Source organism: Anomaloglossus baeobatrachus, unplaced genomic scaffold (assembly GCF_048569485.1).
Source record: "Anomaloglossus baeobatrachus isolate aAnoBae1 unplaced genomic scaffold, aAnoBae1.hap1 Scaffold_2942, whole genome shotgun sequence".
In the NCBI taxonomy this organism is placed as follows: Eukaryota; Metazoa; Chordata; class Amphibia; order Anura; family Aromobatidae; genus Anomaloglossus; species Anomaloglossus baeobatrachus.
The window spans coordinates 83,775-102,941 of NW_027442386.1; the positions used below are offsets into that span (position 1 = coordinate 83,775).

General features: G+C 47.5%; 10 non-coding genes and 1 pseudogene across 10 annotated transcripts; all 11 read right to left on the bottom strand.

The window, feature by feature from the left end:
* Positions 1 to 1,265: 1,265 nt before the first annotated feature.
* LOC142267272 (U2 spliceosomal RNA) lies at positions 1,266 to 1,355 on the bottom strand (annotated as a pseudogene).
* A 1,387-nt stretch (positions 1,356 to 2,742) lies between these two features.
* On the bottom strand, positions 2,743 to 2,933 carry LOC142267312 (U2 spliceosomal RNA). The gene has a single exon (XR_012733225.1). It is a non-coding gene; the product is annotated as a U2 spliceosomal RNA (small nuclear RNA).
* A 1,387-nt stretch (positions 2,934 to 4,320) lies between these two features.
* LOC142267313 (U2 spliceosomal RNA) lies at positions 4,321 to 4,511 on the bottom strand. The gene has a single exon (XR_012733226.1). It is a non-coding gene; the product is annotated as a U2 spliceosomal RNA (small nuclear RNA).
* A 1,388-nt stretch (positions 4,512 to 5,899) lies between these two features.
* LOC142267263 (U2 spliceosomal RNA) lies at positions 5,900 to 6,092 on the bottom strand. Its single transcript, XR_012733186.1, has one exon. It is a non-coding gene; the product is annotated as a U2 spliceosomal RNA (small nuclear RNA).
* A 2,189-nt stretch (positions 6,093 to 8,281) lies between these two features.
* On the bottom strand, positions 8,282 to 8,472 carry LOC142267314 (U2 spliceosomal RNA). The gene has a single exon (XR_012733227.1). It is a non-coding gene; the product is annotated as a U2 spliceosomal RNA (small nuclear RNA).
* Positions 8,473 to 9,859: 1,387 nt separating this feature from the next.
* LOC142267315 (U2 spliceosomal RNA) lies at positions 9,860 to 10,050 on the bottom strand. The gene has a single exon (XR_012733228.1). It is a non-coding gene; the product is annotated as a U2 spliceosomal RNA (small nuclear RNA).
* A 1,387-nt stretch (positions 10,051 to 11,437) lies between these two features.
* Positions 11,438 to 11,628, bottom strand: LOC142267316 (U2 spliceosomal RNA). Its single transcript, XR_012733229.1, has one exon. It is a non-coding gene; the product is annotated as a U2 spliceosomal RNA (small nuclear RNA).
* A 1,387-nt stretch (positions 11,629 to 13,015) lies between these two features.
* On the bottom strand, positions 13,016 to 13,206 carry LOC142267317 (U2 spliceosomal RNA). Its single transcript, XR_012733230.1, has one exon. It is a non-coding gene; the product is annotated as a U2 spliceosomal RNA (small nuclear RNA).
* Positions 13,207 to 14,593: 1,387 nt separating this feature from the next.
* On the bottom strand, positions 14,594 to 14,784 carry LOC142267318 (U2 spliceosomal RNA). The gene has a single exon (XR_012733231.1). It is a non-coding gene; the product is annotated as a U2 spliceosomal RNA (small nuclear RNA).
* A 1,387-nt stretch (positions 14,785 to 16,171) lies between these two features.
* On the bottom strand, positions 16,172 to 16,362 carry LOC142267319 (U2 spliceosomal RNA). Its single transcript, XR_012733232.1, has one exon. It is a non-coding gene; the product is annotated as a U2 spliceosomal RNA (small nuclear RNA).
* A 1,387-nt stretch (positions 16,363 to 17,749) lies between these two features.
* LOC142267322 (U2 spliceosomal RNA) lies at positions 17,750 to 17,940 on the bottom strand. Its single transcript, XR_012733234.1, has one exon. It is a non-coding gene; the product is annotated as a U2 spliceosomal RNA (small nuclear RNA).
* Between the last annotated feature and the right edge of the window lie 1,227 nt (positions 17,941 to 19,167).

Below are 19,167 nucleotides of genomic sequence, written 5' to 3' on the forward strand. Positions count from 1 at the left end.
GGGTGACAGGGGGGGGGACCAGGGAGGGGGCAACAGTTTTTTTACCCTTCTTTTTCCTGGACTCCGTGGCTGCTGGGGCATCGGCTGGAGCCACGGTCGCCGTGTTCTTGGCCGCCTTGTCCTTGGCCTCTGTGGCCTTGGTCGTAGCTGCCTTGGTCGACGAAGCTGTGACTACCCGATACTGGGTCACCGCGGCAACCCTTGCCCAGGATTTCTCCCGCTGTGGGCAGTCCTTGTAAAGGTGGTCCGCCTGTCCACATAGGTTGCAAGTCTTCTTCTTTGGGCAGTCCTTGGAGCTGTGTCCCGTCACCCGGCAAACCCTGCAGGCGTCCTCCTTGCAGGTCTTCATCGAATGCCCTTTCCCGCCACATTTCCTGCAGTTGTGTGGCATGTCCGGGTAGTAGATGAGACCAAAGGAGTTTCCCAGAGAGAATGTCGGGGGCAGGTGCTGGAGACCATCCTCGGATGCTGGTTCCCTGTAGAGTCGAACGGTTACTGACCACTTACCCGTCCAGAATCCGTTGCCGTTAAGGATGTGGGATGGTTCCCTCACCACTGTGCAGAGACGTCCCAGGAACGTGGAGATGTCTCTTCCTGGGGTGTGCGGGTTCCGCATGGAGACCGTGATCCTCTTCTCATCCCTCTGTATAGGACAGGATCCTAAAAAAGAATGAAAAGGGGAGTCCGGCATCGCTGCGTTCATCGCCTCCCAGTATCTCCTGCAGGCATTCACCGTGGCAAAGGTTACCAGAAAAATGCCAGTCATGAAGGTCTGGACACTCAGGGTTTCCGCCCTGGAGAAGCCCTGATCCAGAATCATCTTCTTGCAGAACACGTCGCTGGACATGTCCGGCAACCTACCATCCACCGCCTTTAGCTTCAGGGCGACCGTCTGCCGCATCCAAGGCTCCAGGGTTGGAGCCTTTTCAGGCGGCGTCCGGGCTCCCTCCGGCTGGCTGGCGTCGGAGGTAGGGGCCTCTTGGGCCGAAGAAGCCTCTGGATGAGCCTTCCTGGAGGTCCCTGGGTCCTGAGCCTTCTTGGCTGCCTTCTCTGGCTTGCTTGCCATGGCTGGTTCCTGCTTGAGTTCCCGGAGCTGGATCTTGGATTCTTCTCCGGGTGTCTTCTCCCGCTGTGTTCCTCCTCGAAGTTCCTCTGGTCTCCCCAAGTCTTCTCCGAGCCTTCGTCTTCTTGCTTCTTTCTTCCAAGCTCTTCTTCCGTCCGATCTCCCTCTTCCGGTCTCGGCTGGGCTTCGGAGCTTGTCTCCCTGATCGTCTCTCGTCAAGTGTAGCTAGCTCAGTTTGTTCTGATAAGAACAGATACTACACTTGATCTTAGCCAAAAGGCCGAGAAGCGATAACCAGAATTGGTTTGGGCCTCGAGTGGCACCCTGGCCTATGCCGGACACATCTTAGGGAGAGAGAGCGAGAGGGAGACAAACCCACGCCTACACAAGACATTTTGTCACCCAAGCCAACCCTTGAAAAGGCTGCTTTGCAGAGCCAAAACAAGAAGAATGGTGCGTTTTGCAGCCGCCGCCCACTGCAATGAATCTGAATAACTCCTCCTTTAGGGCGCAAGCAACTCCCCTCCCCCTTGCAGTCTTTCCAATTCACGATACAAAAAGACGGACAGGACAGGTTGCCTGACTTTCCGTCACTGCCACCCTTTGCCATCCTTACCCGTAGAAAGCCCTTTCATCATCCCCAAACCCTAATCTTTTCCCTTTCCTTCCCAGCCCCCAAACCCTGCCCTCTGTACCTTTCTCACCACCCGCTTCCCTTCTCCTGTCATCCCCCTACCACCCGGGAAAAAAAGAGATTGCCCCCTCCTTCCACTAGCCCACCCTCCCACCCAAAGAACAACTTCTTCTGCGCAGCTTGTTTTCTAGGCAGCAGCGCTATTGTGATGTCATCGGGGGGCATTGTGACAAGCCGCCAGTGTTCCGTCTCTTCATGTTGTGCACAGTTCAAACGGAAAATACATCAACAGGCAGACTACAGAAAAGCTTACTATCAAAGGTTAGAGGGGGGCTTTCTCAGAGGGCTTTTTACAGTTTTTCTATTCCCAATTAGCCGTTTAAGTGTACTTATTGAAAGTAGTAATTCTTTCATAGGCCGCCCTTTCTTAGTATTTGACGTTCCTTATATTGCGGTATGAGGCTTCGCAGTAGGTTGCAAACATTCATCACCCATGACTGTCCCCAATTGAGCTCAGAAGCTCAATGTCTATCATGACCTCTCTTTTAGAATGTCCAAGAGCAAGCAAACTATTCCTCCAGGAGAGGGCGCCAACAGACTACTAAAGAGATCATCATTACTCAAAGAAAACCCCAAAAACCAATGCATGATAGGAATAAACAGGTAACTTTCTTTGGAGTGGAAGCGGAGAGATCGCACCAGATGCCAATTCTAGATGTTATCACACCTGTGGTCACTGCAGCAGCAGGTGAATCCACTTTGTCCAAAAGGGATCTATTCCATTCAATTGCAAATGATCTAGATAAGACAGAGAACTGCAGCACGGGGACATAGCCGAGTTGGTCAGGTTGAGTGGTGATGAGTTTGCTATTTGGATGAATAAAGAAAGTCAAAAGTGTGAAAGATAAAAAACAAAAGGAGGAAGTGTGAAAAGTGAATGGGCCAAGTTGAGGTGCATATGAAGACGTATGCTTTCTTCCAATTCATTAAATCGGGCTAATATGAATCAGGTGAATTGAGTTCTGCTTTTGGAAACTGGGTTAAGAAGGGGTGCACCGTTCCTGGAGGTACTGCAATACCAGGTCAATGCGTGGAGTGGACAGAGCAAGCTCTTTTTCCATCTCCCTGTTCTAAAAATCCATTTAATATATGGTCCCCAGATAGGGGACGTATCAGATATTAAACTGATAAGAACAGATACTACACTTGATCTTAGCCAAAAGGCCGAGAAGCGATAACCAGAATTGGTTTGGGCCTCGAGTGGCACCCTGGCCTATGCCGGACACATCTTAGGGAGAGAGAGCGAGAGGGAGACAAACCCACGCCTACACAAGACATTTTGTCACCCAAGCCAACCCTTGAAAAGGCTGCTTTGCAGAGCCAAAACAAGAAGAATGGTGCGTTTTGCAGCCGCCGCCCACTGCAATGAATCTGAATAACTCCTCCTTTAGGGCGCAAGCAACTCCCCTCCCCCTTGCAGTCTTTCCAATTCACGATACAAAAAGACGGACAGGACAGGTTGCCTGACTTTCCGTCACTGCCACCCTTTGCCATCCTTACCCGTAGAAAGCCCTTTCATCATCCCCAAACCCTAATCTTTTCCCTTTCCTTCCCAGCCCCCAAACCCTGCCCTCTGTACCTTTCTCACCACCCGCTTCCCTTCTCCTGTCATCCCCCTACCACCCGGGAAAAAAAGAGATTGCCCCCTCCTTCCACTAGCCCACCCTCCCACCCAAAGAACAACTTCTTCTGCGCAGCTTGTTTTCTAGGCAGCAGCGCTATTGTGATGTCATCGGGGGGCATTGTGACAAGCCGCCAGTGTTCCGTCTCTTCATGTTGTGCACAGTTCAAACGGAAAATACATCAACAGGCAGACTACAGAAAAGCTTACTATCAAAGGTTAGAGGGGGGCTTTCTCAGAGGGCTTTTTACAGTTTTTCTATTCCCAATTAGCCGTTTAAGTGTACTTATTGAAAGTAGTAATTCTTTCATAGGCCGCCCTTTCTTAGTATTTGACGTTCCTTATATTGCGGTATGAGGCTTCGCAGTAGGTTGCAAACATTCATCACCCATGACTGTCCCCAATTGAGCTCAGAAGCTCAATGTCTATCATGACCTCTCTTTTAGAATGTCCAAGAGCAAGCAAACTATTCCTCCAGGAGAGGGCGCCAACAGACTACTAAAGAGATCATCATTACTCAAAGAAAACCCCAAAAACCAATGCATGATAGGAATAAACAGGTAACTTTCTTTGGAGTGGAAGCGGAGAGATCGCACCAGATGCCAATTCTAGATGTTATCACACCTGTGGTCACTGCAGCAGCAGGTGAATCCACTTTGTCCAAAAGGGATCTATTCCATTCAATTGCAAATGATCTAGATAAGACAGAGAACTGCAGCACGGGGACATAGCCGAGTTGGTCAGGTTGAGTGGTGATGAGTTTGCTATTTGGATGAATAAAGAAAGTCAAAAGTGTGAAAGATAAAAAACAAAAGGAGGAAGTGTGAAAAGTGAATGGGCCAAATTGAGGTGCATATGAAGACGTATGCTTTCTTCCAATTCATTAAATCGGGCTAATATGAATCAGGTGAATTGAGTTCTGCTTTTGGAAACTGGGTTAAGAAGGGGTGCACCGTTCCTGGAGGTACTGCAATACCAGGTCAATGCGTGGAGTGGACAGAGCAAGCTCTTTTTCCATCTCCCTGTTCTAAAAATCCATTTAATATATGGTCCCCAGATAGGGGACGTATCAGATATTAAACTGATAAGAACAGATACTACACTTGATCTTAGCCAAAAGGCCGAGAAGCGATAACCAGAATTGGTTTGGGCCTCGAGTGGCACCCTGGCCTATGCCGGACACATCTTAGGGAGAGAGAGCGAGAGGGAGACAAACCCACGCCTACACAAGACATTTTGTCACCCAAGCCAACCCTTGAAAAGGCTGCTTTGCAGAGCCAAAACAAGAAGAATGGTGCGTTTTGCAGCCGCCGCCCACTGCAATGAATCTGAATAACTCCTCCTTTAGGGCGCAAGCAACTCCCCTCCCCCTTGCAGTCTTTCCAATTCACGATACAAAAAGACGGACAGGACAGGTTGCCTGACTTTCCGTCACTGCCACCCTTTGCCATCCTTACCCGTAGAAAGCCCTTTCATCATCCCCAAACCCTAATCTTTTCCCTTTCCTTCCCAGCCCCCAAACCCTGCCCTCTGTACCTTTCTCACCACCCCGCTTCCCTTCTCCTGTCATCCCCCTACCACCCGGGAAAAAAAGAGATTGCCCCCTCCTTCCACTAGCCCACCCTCCCACCCAAAGAACAACTTCTTCTGCGCAGCTTGTTTTCTAGGCAGCAGCGCTATTGTGATGTCATCGGGGGGCATTGTGACAAGCCGCCAGTGTTCCGTCTCTTCATGTTGTGCACAGTTCAAACGGAAAATACATCAACAGGCAGACTACAGAAAAGCTTACTATCAAAGGTTAGAGGGGGGCTTTCTCAGAGGGCTTTTTACAGTTTTTCTATTCCCAATTAGCCGTTTAAGTGTACTTATTGAAAGTAGTAATTCTTTCATAGGCCGCCCTTTCTTAGTATTTGACGTTCCTTATATTGCGGTATGAGGCTTCGCAGTAGGTTGCAAACATTCATCACCCATGACTGTCCCCAATTGAGCTCAGAAGCTCAATGTCTATCATGACCTCTCTTTTAGAATGTCCAAGAGCAAGCAAACTATTCCTCCAGGAGAGGGCGCCAACAGACTACTAAAGAGATCATCATTACTCAAAGAAAACCCCAAAAACCAATGCATGATAGGAATAAACAGGTAACTTTCTTTGGAGTGGAAGCGGAGAGATCGCACCAGATGCCAATTCTAGATGTTATCACACCTGTGGTCACTGCAGCAGCAGGTGAATCCACTTTGTCCAAAAGGGATCTATTCCATTCAATTGCAAATGATCTAGATAAGACAGAGAACTGCAGCACGGGGACATAGCCGAGTTGGTCAGGTTGAGTGGTGATGAGTTTGCTATTTGGATGAATAAAGAAAGTCAAAAGTGTGAAAGATAAAAAACAAAAGGAGGAAGTGTGAAAAGTGAATGGGCCAAATTGAGGTGCATATGAAGACGTATGCTTTCTTCCAATTCATTAAATCGGGCTAATATGAATCAGGTGAATTGAGTTCTGCTTTTGGAAACTGGGTTAAGAAGGGGTGCACCGTTCCTGGAGGTACTGCAATACCAGGTCAATGCGTGGAGTGGACAGAGCAAGCTCTTTTTCCATCTCCCTGTTCTAAAAATCCATTTAATATATGGTCCCCAGATAGGGGACGTATCAGATATTAAACTGATAAGAACAGATTTTTGATTTAATGAAGCTTTCCAAAGCACCACAAAAAATGCATGACCGAAGTCACACCAAAAACAGTGCAAAGGCTAGGATTCGTGTGGACCCCACCGTGAGGAGAGGGTCCCCAAAAATCAACCCCGTCCCTCCGAGCCAGAAGGCCACAGCAAGGGTCAGGGATCTTCGGTGCTCCCCCAAGCCGAAGCCTGGTTGAGCCTTGTCGTTGCTCCCAGCGTCCACCCAGGCATCTTACCCAAGTGGAGTAGAGAGCTACTAGTTGTTGGTTTCGCAGCCGAAACTGCCCGGACCGTCAACCGGTGTTGGTTTCTCAGCCCAAGGCTAACCGGACCTCCAACCGGGTGTTGGTTTCTCAGCCGAAGCTGACCCAGACCTCCAACCGGGTGTTGGTTTCTCAGCCGAAGCTGACCCAGACCTCCAATCGGGTGTTGGTTTCTCAGCCCAAAGCTGACCAGACCTCCGACCGGGATTATAAAAATTTCCCTTCCTAGCCAGAAGGCCGGGATAGGGTAATATGCTCAAAAAGTATGAAAAGGCAAGGTACGGTGTGCTACAGAGCCCAAGGCTTGCCGGGGTCCCAAGCCAGCAAGCTCAGACTCACTCCAGGGTCGTCAGTCCTGGGGCACGTTGTACCATAGCCCCCCACCCTTACTCAGTCTAATAGCCTCGATCCTGGTAGGGCCATGTTTTCCTCTAGATGAATATACTGTCCACCCAGAGTACTAGCAAGCGCAACCTTCCAGTGTGCATTGTATCATTGTACTAAGGTGGCCTGGAGCTTAAACCACCTCTTCGAACAACACTACACTTGATCTTAGCCAAAAGGCCGAGAAGCGATAACCAGAATTGGTTTGGGCCTCGAGTGGCACCCTGGCCTATGCCGGACACATCTTAGGGAGAGAGAGCGAGAGGGAGACAAACCCACGCCTACACAAGACATTTTGTCACCCAAGCCAACCCTTGAAAAGGCTGCTTTGCAGAGCCAAAACAAGAAGAATGGTGCGTTTTGCAGCCGCCGCCCACTGCAATGAATCTGAATAACTCCTCCTTTAGGGCGCAAGCAACTCCCCTCCCCCTTGCAGTCTTTCCAATTCACGATACAAAAAGACGGACAGGACAGGTTGCCTGACTTTCCGTCACTGCCACCCTTTGCCATCCTTACCCGTAGAAAGCCCTTTCATCATCCCCAAACCCTAATCTTTTCCCTTTCCTTCCCAGCCCCCAAACCCTGCCCTCTGTACCTTTCTCACCACCCGCTTCCCTTCTCCTGTCATCCCCCTACCACCCGGGAAAAAAAGAGATTGCCCCCTCCTTCCACTAGCCCACCCTCCCACCCAAAGAACAACTTCTTCTGCGCAGCTTGTTTTCTAGGCAGCAGCGCTATTGTGATGTCATCGGGGGGCATTGTGACAAGCCGCCAGTGTTCCGTCTCTTCATGTTGTGCACAGTTCAAACGGAAAATACATCAACAGGCAGACTACAGAAAAGCTTACTATCAAAGGTTAGAGGGGGGCTTTCTCAGAGGGCTTTTTACAGTTTTTCTATTCCCAATTAGCCGTTTAAGTGTACTTATTGAAAGTAGTAATTCTTTCATAGGCCGCCCTTTCTTAGTATTTGACGTTCCTTATATTGCGGTATGAGGCTTCGCAGTAGGTTGCAAACATTCATCACCCATGACTGTCCCCAATTGAGCTCAGAAGCTCAATGTCTATCATGACCTCTCTTTTAGAATGTCCAAGAGCAAGCAAACTATTCCTCCAGGAGAGGGCGCCAACAGACTACTAAAGAGATCATCATTACTCAAAGAAAACCCCAAAAACCAATGCATGATAGGAATAAACAGGTAACTTTCTTTGGAGTGGAAGCGGAGAGATCGCACCAGATGCCAATTCTAGATGTTATCACACCTGTGGTCACTGCAGCAGCAGGTGAATCCACTTTGTCCAAAAGGGATCTATTCCATTCAATTGCAAATGATCTAGATAAGACAGAGAACTGCAGCACGGGGACATAGCCGAGTTGGTCAGGTTGAGTGGTGATGAGTTTGCTATTTGGATGAATAAAGAAAGTCAAAAGTGTGAAAGATAAAAAACAAAAGGAGGAAGTGTGAAAAGTGAATGGGCCAAATTGAGGTGCATATGAAGACGTATGCTTTCTTCCAATTCATTAAATCGGGCTAATATGAATCAGGTGAATTGAGTTCTGCTTTTGGAAACTGGGTTAAGAAGGGGTGCACCGTTCCTGGAGGTACTGCAATACCAGGTCAATGCGTGGAGTGGACAGAGCAAGCTCTTTTTCCATCTCCCTGTTCTAAAAATCCATTTAATATATGGTCCCCAGATAGGGGACGTATCAGATATTAAACTGATAAGAACAGATACTACACTTGATCTTAGCCAAAAGGCCGAGAAGCGATAACCAGAATTGGTTTGGGCCTCGAGTGGCACCCTGGCCTATGCCGGACACATCTTAGGGAGAGAGAGCGAGAGGGAGACAAACCCACGCCTACACAAGACATTTTGTCACCCAAGCCAACCCTTGAAAAGGCTGCTTTGCAGAGCCAAAACAAGAAGAATGGTGCGTTTTGCAGCCGCCGCCCACTGCAATGAATCTGAATAACTCCTCCTTTAGGGCGCAAGCAACTCCCCTCCCCCTTGCAGTCTTTCCAATTCACGATACAAAAAGACGGACAGGACAGGTTGCCTGACTTTCCGTCACTGCCACCCTTTGCCATCCTTACCCGTAGAAAGCCCTTTCATCATCCCCAAACCCTAATCTTTTCCCTTTCCTTCCCAGCCCCCAAACCCTGCCCTCTGTACCTTTCTCACCACCCGCTTCCCTTCTCCTGTCATCCCCCTACCACCCGGGAAAAAAAGAGATTGCCCCCTCCTTCCACTAGCCCACCCTCCCACCCAAAGAACAACTTCTTCTGCGCAGCTTGTTTTCTAGGCAGCAGCGCTATTGTGATGTCATCGGGGGGCATTGTGACAAGCCGCCAGTGTTCCGTCTCTTCATGTTGTGCACAGTTCAAACGGAAAATACATCAACAGGCAGACTACAGAAAAGCTTACTATCAAAGGTTAGAGGGGGGCTTTCTCAGAGGGCTTTTTACAGTTTTTCTATTCCCAATTAGCCGTTTAAGTGTACTTATTGAAAGTAGTAATTCTTTCATAGGCCGCCCTTTCTTAGTATTTGACGTTCCTTATATTGCGGTATGAGGCTTCGCAGTAGGTTGCAAACATTCATCACCCATGACTGTCCCCAATTGAGCTCAGAAGCTCAATGTCTATCATGACCTCTCTTTTAGAATGTCCAAGAGCAAGCAAACTATTCCTCCAGGAGAGGGCGCCAACAGACTACTAAAGAGATCATCATTACTCAAAGAAAACCCCAAAAACCAATGCATGATAGGAATAAACAGGTAACTTTCTTTGGAGTGGAAGCGGAGAGATCGCACCAGATGCCAATTCTAGATGTTATCACACCTGTGGTCACTGCAGCAGCAGGTGAATCCACTTTGTCCAAAAGGGATCTATTCCATTCAATTGCAAATGATCTAGATAAGACAGAGAACTGCAGCACGGGGACATAGCCGAGTTGGTCAGGTTGAGTGGTGATGAGTTTGCTATTTGGATGAATAAAGAAAGTCAAAAGTGTGAAAGATAAAAAACAAAAGGAGGAAGTGTGAAAAGTGAATGGGCCAAATTGAGGTGCATATGAAGACGTATGCTTTCTTCCAATTCATTAAATCGGGCTAATATGAATCAGGTGAATTGAGTTCTGCTTTTGGAAACTGGGTTAAGAAGGGGTGCACCGTTCCTGGAGGTACTGCAATACCAGGTCAATGCGTGGAGTGGACAGAGCAAGCTCTTTTTCCATCTCCCTGTTCTAAAAATCCATTTAATATATGGTCCCCAGATAGGGGACGTATCAGATATTAAACTGATAAGAACAGATACTACACTTGATCTTAGCCAAAAGGCCGAGAAGCGATAACCAGAATTGGTTTGGGCCTCGAGTGGCACCCTGGCCTATGCCGGACACATCTTAGGGAGAGAGAGCGAGAGGGAGACAAACCCACGCCTACACAAGACATTTTGTCACCCAAGCCAACCCTTGAAAAGGCTGCTTTGCAGAGCCAAAACAAGAAGAATGGTGCGTTTTGCAGCCGCCGCCCACTGCAATGAATCTGAATAACTCCTCCTTTAGGGCGCAAGCAACTCCCCTCCCCCTTGCAGTCTTTCCAATTCACGATACAAAAAGACGGACAGGACAGGTTGCCTGACTTTCCGTCACTGCCACCCTTTGCCATCCTTACCCGTAGAAAGCCCTTTCATCATCCCCAAACCCTAATCTTTTCCCTTTCCTTCCCAGCCCCCAAACCCTGCCCTCTGTACCTTTCTCACCACCCGCTTCCCTTCTCCTGTCATCCCCCTACCACCCGGGAAAAAAAGAGATTGCCCCCTCCTTCCACTAGCCCACCCTCCCACCCAAAGAACAACTTCTTCTGCGCAGCTTGTTTTCTAGGCAGCAGCGCTATTGTGATGTCATCGGGGGGCATTGTGACAAGCCGCCAGTGTTCCGTCTCTTCATGTTGTGCACAGTTCAAACGGAAAATACATCAACAGGCAGACTACAGAAAAGCTTACTATCAAAGGTTAGAGGGGGGCTTTCTCAGAGGGCTTTTTACAGTTTTTCTATTCCCAATTAGCCGTTTAAGTGTACTTATTGAAAGTAGTAATTCTTTCATAGGCCGCCCTTTCTTAGTATTTGACGTTCCTTATATTGCGGTATGAGGCTTCGCAGTAGGTTGCAAACATTCATCACCCATGACTGTCCCCAATTGAGCTCAGAAGCTCAATGTCTATCATGACCTCTCTTTTAGAATGTCCAAGAGCAAGCAAACTATTCCTCCAGGAGAGGGCGCCAACAGACTACTAAAGAGATCATCATTACTCAAAGAAAACCCCAAAAACCAATGCATGATAGGAATAAACAGGTAACTTTCTTTGGAGTGGAAGCGGAGAGATCGCACCAGATGCCAATTCTAGATGTTATCACACCTGTGGTCACTGCAGCAGCAGGTGAATCCACTTTGTCCAAAAGGGATCTATTCCATTCAATTGCAAATGATCTAGATAAGACAGAGAACTGCAGCACGGGGACATAGCCGAGTTGGTCAGGTTGAGTGGTGATGAGTTTGCTATTTGGATGAATAAAGAAAGTCAAAAGTGTGAAAGATAAAAAACAAAAGGAGGAAGTGTGAAAAGTGAATGGGCCAAATTGAGGTGCATATGAAGACGTATGCTTTCTTCCAATTCATTAAATCGGGCTAATATGAATCAGGTGAATTGAGTTCTGCTTTTGGAAACTGGGTTAAGAAGGGGTGCACCGTTCCTGGAGGTACTGCAATACCAGGTCAATGCGTGGAGTGGACAGAGCAAGCTCTTTTTCCATCTCCCTGTTCTAAAAATCCATTTAATATATGGTCCCCAGATAGGGGACGTATCAGATATTAAACTGATAAGAACAGATACTACACTTGATCTTAGCCAAAAGGCCGAGAAGCGATAACCAGAATTGGTTTGGGCCTCGAGTGGCACCCTGGCCTATGCCGGACACATCTTAGGGAGAGAGAGCGAGAGGGAGACAAACCCACGCCTACACAAGACATTTTGTCACCCAAGCCAACCCTTGAAAAGGCTGCTTTGCAGAGCCAAAACAAGAAGAATGGTGCGTTTTGCAGCCGCCGCCCACTGCAATGAATCTGAATAACTCCTCCTTTAGGGCGCAAGCAACTCCCCTCCCCCTTGCAGTCTTTCCAATTCACGATACAAAAAGACGGACAGGACAGGTTGCCTGACTTTCCGTCACTGCCACCCTTTGCCATCCTTACCCGTAGAAAGCCCTTTCATCATCCCCAAACCCTAATCTTTTCCCTTTCCTTCCCAGCCCCCAAACCCTGCCCTCTGTACCTTTCTCACCACCCGCTTCCCTTCTCCTGTCATCCCCCTACCACCCGGGAAAAAAAGAGATTGCCCCCTCCTTCCACTAGCCCACCCTCCCACCCAAAGAACAACTTCTTCTGCGCAGCTTGTTTTCTAGGCAGCAGCGCTATTGTGATGTCATCGGGGGGCATTGTGACAAGCCGCCAGTGTTCCGTCTCTTCATGTTGTGCACAGTTCAAACGGAAAATACATCAACAGGCAGACTACAGAAAAGCTTACTATCAAAGGTTAGAGGGGGGCTTTCTCAGAGGGCTTTTTACAGTTTTTCTATTCCCAATTAGCCGTTTAAGTGTACTTATTGAAAGTAGTAATTCTTTCATAGGCCGCCCTTTCTTAGTATTTGACGTTCCTTATATTGCGGTATGAGGCTTCGCAGTAGGTTGCAAACATTCATCACCCATGACTGTCCCCAATTGAGCTCAGAAGCTCAATGTCTATCATGACCTCTCTTTTAGAATGTCCAAGAGCAAGCAAACTATTCCTCCAGGAGAGGGCGCCAACAGACTACTAAAGAGATCATCATTACTCAAAGAAAACCCCAAAAACCAATGCATGATAGGAATAAACAGGTAACTTTCTTTGGAGTGGAAGCGGAGAGATCGCACCAGATGCCAATTCTAGATGTTATCACACCTGTGGTCACTGCAGCAGCAGGTGAATCCACTTTGTCCAAAAGGGATCTATTCCATTCAATTGCAAATGATCTAGATAAGACAGAGAACTGCAGCACGGGGACATAGCCGAGTTGGTCAGGTTGAGTGGTGATGAGTTTGCTATTTGGATGAATAAAGAAAGTCAAAAGTGTGAAAGATAAAAAACAAAAGGAGGAAGTGTGAAAAGTGAATGGGCCAAATTGAGGTGCATATGAAGACGTATGCTTTCTTCCAATTCATTAAATCGGGCTAATATGAATCAGGTGAATTGAGTTCTGCTTTTGGAAACTGGGTTAAGAAGGGGTGCACCGTTCCTGGAGGTACTGCAATACCAGGTCAATGCGTGGAGTGGACAGAGCAAGCTCTTTTTCCATCTCCCTGTTCTAAAAATCCATTTAATATATGGTCCCCAGATAGGGGACGTATCAGATATTAAACTGATAAGAACAGATACTACACTTGATCTTAGCCAAAAGGCCGAGAAGCGATAACCAGAATTGGTTTGGGCCTCGAGTGGCACCCTGGCCTATGCCGGACACATCTTAGGGAGAGAGAGCGAGAGGGAGACAAACCCACGCCTACACAAGACATTTTGTCACCCAAGCCAACCCTTGAAAAGGCTGCTTTGCAGAGCCAAAACAAGAAGAATGGTGCGTTTTGCAGCCGCCGCCCACTGCAATGAATCTGAATAACTCCTCCTTTAGGGCGCAAGCAACTCCCCTCCCCCTTGCAGTCTTTCCAATTCACGATACAAAAAGACGGACAGGACAGGTTGCCTGACTTTCCGTCACTGCCACCCTTTGCCATCCTTACCCGTAGAAAGCCCTTTCATCATCCCCAAACCCTAATCTTTTCCCTTTCCTTCCCAGCCCCCAAACCCTGCCCTCTGTACCTTTCTCACCACCCGCTTCCCTTCTCCTGTCATCCCCCTACCACCCGGGAAAAAAAGAGATTGCCCCCTCCTTCCACTAGCCCACCCTCCCACCCAAAGAACAACTTCTTCTGCGCAGCTTGTTTTCTAGGCAGCAGCGCTATTGTGATGTCATCGGGGGGCATTGTGACAAGCCGCCAGTGTTCCGTCTCTTCATGTTGTGCACAGTTCAAACGGAAAATACATCAACAGGCAGACTACAGAAAAGCTTACTATCAAAGGTTAGAGGGGGGCTTTCTCAGAGGGCTTTTTACAGTTTTTCTATTCCCAATTAGCCGTTTAAGTGTACTTATTGAAAGTAGTAATTCTTTCATAGGCCGCCCTTTCTTAGTATTTGACGTTCCTTATATTGCGGTATGAGGCTTCGCAGTAGGTTGCAAACATTCATCACCCATGACTGTCCCCAATTGAGCTCAGAAGCTCAATGTCTATCATGACCTCTCTTTTAGAATGTCCAAGAGCAAGCAAACTATTCCTCCAGGAGAGGGCGCCAACAGACTACTAAAGAGATCATCATTACTCAAAGAAAACCCCAAAAACCAATGCATGATAGGAATAAACAGGTAACTTTCTTTGGAGTGGAAGCGGAGAGATCGCACCAGATGCCAATTCTAGATGTTATCACACCTGTGGTCACTGCAGCAGCAGGTGAATCCACTTTGTCCAAAAGGGATCTATTCCATTCAATTGCAAATGATCTAGATAAGACAGAGAACTGCAGCACGGGGACATAGCCGAGTTGGTCAGGTTGAGTGGTGATGAGTTTGCTATTTGGATGAATAAAGAAAGTCAAAAGTGTGAAAGATAAAAAACAAAAGGAGGAAGTGTGAAAAGTGAATGGGCCAAATTGAGGTGCATATGAAGACGTATGCTTTCTTCCAATTCATTAAATCGGGCTAATATGAATCAGGTGAATTGAGTTCTGCTTTTGGAAACTGGGTTAAGAAGGGGTGCACCGTTCCTGGAGGTACTGCAATACCAGGTCAATGCGTGGAGTGGACAGAGCAAGCTCTTTTTCCATCTCCCTGTTCTAAAAATCCATTTAATATATGGTCCCCAGATAGGGGACGTATCAGATATTAAACTGATAAGAACAGATACTACACTTGATCTTAGCCAAAAGGCCGAGAAGCGATAACCAGAATTGGTTTGGGCCTCGAGTGGCACCCTGGCCTATGCCGGACACATCTTAGGGAGAGAGAGCGAGAGGGAGACAAACCCACGCCTACACAAGACATTTTGTCACCCAAGCCAACCCTTGAAAAGGCTGCTTTGCAGAGCCAAAACAAGAAGAATGGTGCGTTTTGCAGCCGCCGCCCACTGCAATGAATCTGAATAACTCCTCCTTTAGGGCGCAAGCAACTCCCCTCCCCCTTGCAGTCTTTCCAATTCACGATACAAAAAGACGGACAGGACAGGTTGCCTGACTTTCCGTCACTGCCACCCTTTGCCATCCTTACCCGTAGAAAGCCCTTTCATCATCCCCAAACCCTAATCTTTTCCCTTTCCTTCCCAGCCCCCAAACCCTGCCCTCTGTACCTTTCTCACCACCCGCTTCCCTTCTCCTGTCATCCCCCTACCACCCGGGAAAAAAAGAGATTGCCCCCTCCTTCCACTAGCCCACCCTCCCACCCAAAGAACAACTTCTTCTGCGCAGCTTGTTTTCTAGGCAGCAGCGCTATTGTGATGTCATCGGGGGGCATTGTGACAAGCCGCCAGTGTTCCGTCTCTTCATGTTGTGCACAGTTCAAACGGAAAATACATCAACAGGCAGACTACAGAAAAGCTTACTATCAAAGGTTAGAGGGGGGCTTTCTCAGAGGGCTTTTTACAGTTTTTCTATTCCCAATTAGCCGTTTAAGTGTACTTATTGAAAGTAGTAATTCTTTCATAGGCCGCCCTTTCTTAGTATTTGACGTTCCTTATATTGCGGTATGAGGCTTCGCAGTAGGTTGCAAACATTCATCACCCATGACTGTCCCCAATTGAGCTCAGAAGCTCAATGTCTATCATGACCTCTCTTTTAGAATGTCCAAGAGCAAGCAAACTATTCCTCCAGGAGAGGGCGCCAACAGACTACTAAAGAGATCATCATTACTCAAAGAAAACCCCAAAAACCAATGCATGATAGGAATAAACAGGTAACTTTCTTTGGAGTGGAAGCGGAGAGATCGCACCAGATGCCAATTCTAGATGTTATCACACCTGTGGTCACTGCAGCAGCAGGTGAATCCACTTTGTCCAAAAGGGATCTATTCCATTCAATTGCAAATGATCTAGATAAGACAGAGAACTGCAGCACGGGGACATAGCCGAGTTGGTCAGGTTGAGTGGTGATGAGTTTGCTATTTGGATGAATAAAGAAAGTCAAAAGTGTGAAAGATAAAAAACAAAAGGAGGAAGTGTGAAAAGTGAATGGGCCAAATTGAGGTGCATATGAAGACGTATGCTTTCTTCCAATTCATTAAATCGGGCTAATATGAATCAGGTGAATTGAGTTCTGCTTTTGGAAACTGGGTTAAGAAGGGGTGCACCGTTCCTGGAGGTACTGCAATACCAGGTCAATGCGTGGAGTGGACAGAGCAAGCTCTTTTTCCATCTCCCTGTTCTAAAAATCCATTTAATATATGGTCCCCAGATAGGGGACGTATCAGATATTAAACTGATAAGAACAGATACTACACTTGATCTTAGCCAAAAGGCCGAGAAGCGATAACCAGAATTGGTTTGGGCCTCGAGTGGCACCCTGGCCTATGCCGGACACATCTTAGGGAGAGAGAGCGAGAGGGAGACAAACCCACGCCTACACAAGACATTTTGTCACCCAAGCCAACCCTTGAAAAGGCTGCTTTGCAGAGCCAAAACAAGAAGAATGGTGCGTTTTGCAGCCGCCGCCCACTGCAATGAATCTGAATAACTCCTCCTTTAGGGCGCAAGCAACTCCCCTCCCCCTTGCAGTCTTTCCAATTCACGATACAAAAAGACGGACAGGACAGGTTGCCTGACTTTCCGTCACTGCCACCCTTTGCCATCCTTACCCGTAGAAAGCCCTTTCATCATCCCCAAACCCTAATCTTTTCCCTTTCCTTCCCAGCCCCCAAACCCTGCCCTCTGTACCTTTCTCACCACCCGCTTCCCTTCTCCTGTCATCCCCCTACCACCCGGGAAAAAAAGAGATTGCCCCCTCCTTCCACTAGCCCACCCTCCCACCCAAAGAACAACTTCTTCTGCGCAGCTTGTTTTCTAGGCAGCAGCGCTATTGTGATGTCATCGGGGGGCATTGTGACAAGCCGCCAGTGTTCCGTCTCTTCATGTTGTGCACAGTTCAAACGGAAAATACATCAACAGGCAGACTACAGAAAAGCTTACTATCAAAGGTTAGAGGGGGGCTTTCTCAGAGGGCTTTTTACAGTTTTTCTATTCCCAATTAGCCGTTTAAGTGTACTTATTGAAAGTAGTAATTCTTTCATAGGCCGCCCTTTCTTAGTATTTGACGTTCCTTATATTGCGGTATGAGGCTTCGCAGTAGGTTGCAAACATTCATCACCCATGACTGTCCCCAATTGAGCTCAGAAGCTCAATGTCTATCATGACCTCTCTTTTAGAATGTCCAAGAGCAAGCAAACTATTCCTCCAGGAGAGGGCGCCAACAGACTACTAAAGAGATCATCATTACTCAAAGAAAACCCCAAAAACCAATGCATGATAGGAATAAACAGGTAACTTTCTTTGGAGTGGAAGCGGAGAGATCGCACCAGATGCCAATTCTAGATGTTATCACACCTGTGGTCACTGCAGCAGCAGGTGAATCCACTTTGTCCAAAAGGGATCTATTCCATTCAATTGCAAATGATCTAGATAAGACAGAGAACTGCAGCACGGGGACATAGCCGAGTTGGTCAGGTTGAGTGGTGATGAGTTTGCTATTTGGATGAATAAAGAAAGTCAAAAGTGTGAAAGATAAAAAACAAAAGGAGGAAGTGTGAAAAGTGAATGGGCCAAATTGAGGTGCATATGAAGACGTATGCTTTCTTCCAATTCATTAAATCGGGCTAATATGAATCAGGTGAATTGAGTTCTGCTTTTGGAAACTGGGTTAAGAAGGGGTGCACCGTTCCTGGAGGTACTGCAATACCAGGTCAATGCGTGGAGTGGACAGAGCAAGCTCTTTTTCCATCTCCCTGTTCTAAAAATCCATTTAATATATGGTCCCCAGATAGGGGACGTATCAGATATTAAACTGATAAGAACAGATACTACACTTGATCTTAGCCAAAAGGCCGAGAAGCGATAACCAGAATTGGTTTGGGCCTCGAGTGGCACCCTGGCCTATGCCGGACACATCTTAGGGAGAGAGAGCGAGAGGGAGACAAACCCACGCCTACACAAGACATTTTGTCACCCAAGCCAACCCTTGAAAAGGCTGCTTTGCAGAGCCAAAACAAGAAGAATGGTGCGTTTTGCAGCCGCCGCCCACTGCAATGAATCTGAATAACTCCTCCTTTAGGGCGCAAGCAACTCCCCTCCCCCTTGCAGTCTTTCCAATTCACGATACAAAAAGACGGACAGGACAGGTTGCCTGACTTTCCGTCACTGCCACCCTTTGCCATCCTTACCCGTAGAAAGCCCTTTCATCATCCCCAAACCCTAATCTTTTCCCTTTCCTTCCCAGCCCCCAAACCCTGCCCTCTGTACCTTTCTCACCACCCGCTTCCCTTCTCCTGTCATCCCCCTACCACCCGGGAAAAAAAGAGATTGCCCCCTCCTTCCACTAGCCCACCCTCCCACCCAAAGAACAACTTCTTCTGCGCAGCTTGTTTTCTAGGCAGCAGCGCTATTGTGATGTCATCGGGGGGCATTGTGACAAGCCGCCAGTGTTCCGTCTCTTCATGTTGTGCACAGTTCAAACGGAAAATACATCAACAGGCAGACTACAGAAAAGCTTACTATCAAAGGTTAGAGGGGGGCTTTCTCAGAGGGCTTTTTACAGTTTTTCTATTCCCAATTAGCCGTTTAAGTGTACTTATTGAAAGTAGTAATTCTTTCATAGGCCGCCCTTTCTTAGTATTTGACGTTCCTTATATTGCGGTATGAGGCTTCGCAGTAGGTTGCAAACATTCATCACCCATGACTGTCCCCAATTGAGCTCAGAAGCTCAATGTCTATCATGACCTCTCTTTTAGAATGTCCAAGAGCAAGCAAACTATTCCTCCAGGAGAGGGCGCCAACAGACTACTAAAGAGATCATCATTACTCAAAGAAAACCCCAAAAACCAATGCATGATAGGAATAAACAGGTAACTTTCTTTGGAGTGGAAGCGGAGAGATCGCACCAGATGCCAATTCTAGATGTTATCACACCTGTGGTCACTGCAGCAGCAGGTGAATCCACTTTGTCCAAAAGGGATCTATTCCATTCAATTGCAAATGATCTAGATAAGACAGAGAACTGCAGCACGGGGACATAGCCGAGTTGGTCAGGTTGAGTGGTGATGAGTTTGCTATTTGGATGAATAAAG